This window comes from Ailuropoda melanoleuca, chromosome 17, assembly GCF_002007445.2.
Source record: "Ailuropoda melanoleuca isolate Jingjing chromosome 17, ASM200744v2, whole genome shotgun sequence".
Classification (NCBI taxonomy): Eukaryota; Metazoa; Chordata; class Mammalia; order Carnivora; family Ursidae; genus Ailuropoda; species Ailuropoda melanoleuca.
In genome coordinates this window covers 27,981,254-27,985,287 of record NC_048234.1, presented here as the reverse complement: position 1 = coordinate 27,985,287, position 4,034 = coordinate 27,981,254, and the positions used below count along the sequence as shown (strand labels likewise).

Here is a 4,034-nt window from a genome sequence, read left to right as displayed (position 1 = left end):
AAATGATTATCTATCTATCCATTATCTCTGTCTACCTGTCTGTCTGTCTGTCTCTAGAAGAAGGCAAAGAAAATGATAAGGGTGTTGTCTTATTTAAAAAACAAGTACTAATATTATACTATATCCAGTTCACTAACTGGAATTTAAATAAATATTTAATAAAAAAAAACCAAGGTAAACATTAGAAAGACTCATTATTTCTCCTCTCCTGCCTTTTGTTTAGACCCTGTTGNAGTACTAATATTATACTATATCCAGTTCACTAACTGGAATTTAAATAAATATTTAATAAAAAAAAACCAAGGTAAACATTAGAAAGACTCATTATTTCTCCTCTCCTGCCTTTTGTTTAGACCCTGTTGACATCTTTATTTTTACCTTGCCTATGTTTTGCCTTGGATATTATGCAAATCTCATTCGTGTTTTGGCATCTGAGTCCAACGACAATTCTACATGTGAAGTCTTCTTTATTATTCCATATACATCGTTCATATTATTTTCTGAACAACTGTAACTCTGGTTTATGATGAAATTTGGTACTGAATGAAATGCTATCCTGTGCTACTTAAAATTGTCCCATATACTTAATATTTTGGTTGCTACCTGAACTCCGAAGAGTATTTCACTTCTTTTACATCTACCTCCATAATATCTTGTTGTTTAGCCTTGTGACTGATATCTAAACAGTACTAAGTGCTCAAGGTTTTAATGTACTTGATAGGTATTTTTTAAAAATCTTATAGCACAGCTTTTGAAAACACCAGTTTAGAGAATAGAAGACTTTTTCTCAACAATATCTCCTGCGATATTTTGAGAAAACGTATTTTAAAACACAGTAGTGCTGTGCAATAAATTTTAATATCTGTTTCTTAATTTTGAATTTATATGTAGAGTTCTGTCATATCAGCCAGATGCTTCCATGATGGTCTGAAGAAGTTTTTCTGTGTGTTTCAGTGATACAACACTCCAGATAAAATCTTGCATATTAGAGTCTCTTTTCCAATTTCAAACCATGAAAGCAACATAAGGAAACAAAACAACCAACAAATAAACAAATCTATAAAAAATGATTAACAAATTATAAGGAAAACTTTTAATAATTGAATAAGTTAAATAATTTTCACATTATGCTATTTTCTTAAGTTAGGGAAACATTTATTCTTCAGTGTTTCAGTTAATGAAGTAGTTAATAGAAACAAAAGTAAATGGTTTATTTTAGTCCGTAGCTTAAACCTAAGAAAACCCTTAGTCAATAATCTGTTAGGTACTGCGTGCTCTCTATAATGTGATAAACAATTATTCACATTAATGGAAAGAAAGAAAAGCAGGTCTGTAAAATCAGTTTAATTTGGCTTCAAATGCATTTTGATTCATGTGTGTCAGCATTTCTCAAACTTGGCACTATTGACATTTTGGACTGGAAAATTTTTTGTTGTAAGGTCTGTTGTACGCTGTAGGATGTTATCAGCCGCTCTGGCCTGTACCCAGTAGGGGACACCAGTACACCCCTCTGTGGTCTCCGAAAATGTCTCCAAACATTGCCCAGTATTCCCTGGAAGTGTGGGGAGCAAATCATGGCTGGTTAAGAGCCACTGATACATATACAGTTGTTTTGTTTTGAGAATAAAAGATTCACAACATTTCACTTTAAATGACAAATCAGTCTGAAGATCTGACACAACCTAACTGATGTTCATATCTCACCACTGTAACTCAAATAAAACTGGACTGCTTCTTGCCAGGCTTAGCTGGTGGCCTTTAAATAATAGATGAGATCAATCCATTGATTAATAGACAAGACAGATACCATTTCCCACAAACCTTGTAACAAAAGGTTGTTTTAAGCCAACTTAAAGTTTACTTAAAGGCTTTTAGAATTAAAAATAATGGTAGATGGTAGATTCCAAGATGTGTCTCTTACTTGGCAGAGTTCTATTTAGGATTTTTGAGGAACCATGTTGCTCTCATAACATATGGAAAGTTATTTTCTCCCAGCTTCAAGGTCCTAAGACAACTGCATAATGTAAGTATAATTTCAAGTAGTTATGGGTCCTAACTATGGAGAGGACTAAAATGGTTAGCCAATGCAAGCTCAATTAAAGTAGATTTATTTAAAATTTGTTCTTAAGAGAAGATCTTGTTCTACATCAAGTCTTTTCCTTCCATAAACTCCTCAGTTCTAATTCCATCTGAAAGTATTCAATATGCAGTTTTCCCCACCTAAGAAAGTATAACCTGCCACTCGTTAAAAAATAAAGGCCCAGTTGTTAATTTAATATGCCTTCAAACTTTGATATCTTTCTACTTGAGCACCTGAAGTTTTGTGCTCTTGTTGTAATTCTTTATGTGAGAAGCAAAGAGATTTCAGAATTAACTCTTGAAGTATTGATTATTATTGAACTCTTTTTAATCTCAGTGAAAAAAAACTCTGCTAAAAATAGCAGGACTTCAGACCTTTGATTAACTTTACATCTGCCTTTGCTTCTGTGGATATATGTCTTTTAAGCTCTGTGAGTTTAAGATAAGCCTCCAGTTATTAATATGCTTGCAAAATCTACATCTATCGTATCATTGCCAGAATCAAGCAAGACAGCAATTTAAATGTATAAGAGAAAAATGAGTCTTGGACTTTCTTTTTACTTTCCAGCAAGATATTTTTATATTCTTTTTCAAGGAATTGGATCATTGCCCACTTGCAAGAGTGAAGAGGAAAATAATTACCCTTTATAATAAGGTCATGGTTTTATTATCATGAATCATGACAGACCTTAGAAGAATTATGAACTTGATAGTTATCTATCAAGAAGAGGAGATTAACACTAATTATGATGACACGGGTACTTATTATTTCAGCAGTGCTAAATTCTCCAATATTTAAATAGTTAATATTAACTAATTCCATTCAGCAGAGCACTGTGCTCTGATTGCATCAGTAATATTTTGAATTATGTCAGTGACACTTATATATCAAGAGGGCACTATTTTAATAATGGCTTGACCTATGAGAATATTATAGAGGGTTTTTTTAATGACTGCTTTGGAAAATTGGTATCACTTTCTCTGATACGTTTCAGTAATAAGTCTTTCCATTTGTTTATTTTGTTTCTAAAACAGTAGTTTTGCTTTTGATCAAAGTATCGAATACTATTAGTATTAGCAGTAACAACAATATTTCCTGAGTAATGACTGTGTGCCAGACATCTTTCAATATATTATCCTATTTATTTTCGAGGCAATCTTTTGAGATAAGTATTATCTTTTGAGATAGAAATTACCACTCCCACAGATGAGCAAACTCAGACAAGAGAATTTAATTAAGTAACTTGCCCAAGATCATACAGTTGGTAAGTGGCAGAGCTCTGATGCAATCCCAGAGAATTGACACAAGCCACTGTGTCAGTGCTACAGTATGTTGCCTGAGCTCCAAGATCCCACCAACAAATATAAAACCGAATCATCTAATATTCATCTCCTATGAAAAACCATGCTTAAGAAGATAATAGGTTAATAAACAGAAGTGCTTCCTATCCACTGTCTTCTGCTTAGTGTAGGCTGTATCTTTGAGTCAAATCAGAACACCAAAGGCCCCCTTTTATGATGATGATGATGATGATGATGATGATGATGATGATGATGATGAAAGGAATATCTCAAGAACACATGATTGGATTCATCGTAATCCTTGTTCATCATGCACTCTCATTATTCATCTCACATTTTTTAGTTAGGAAGCTAATTACTTTTTATAATGTGGTAAGCACCCAAACCAACTACCCAGTAGGACCTTGATTAAAAACCTACATATAACTTAAAAAAAAAGTAAATAGAGCTGTAATAAGAACTTAACTTCTATGCTCGTTTTGGTAGCACATATACTAAAATTGGAACGATACAGAGATTAGCATGGCCCCTGAGCAAAGATGACATGCAAATTTGTGAAGTGTTCCATATTTTTTTCCCCACGATTCTTTAGTCTTTCAATTTTAATTTTTTTCTCTTTCCTTTTTCAACCAATTTCTTATTTTATCAACTCT

At 32.8% G+C, this 4,034-nt stretch overlaps 1 non-coding gene across 1 annotated transcript; it reads left to right on the top strand.

Annotated features, from left to right (window-relative positions):
- The first annotated feature begins 3,851 nt into the window (after nucleotides 1-3,851).
- Nucleotides 3,852-3,955, top strand: LOC117797035. The gene has a single exon (XR_004621848.1). It is a non-coding gene; the product is annotated as a U6 spliceosomal RNA (small nuclear RNA).
- The last annotated feature ends 79 nt before the right edge of the window (nucleotides 3,956-4,034 follow it).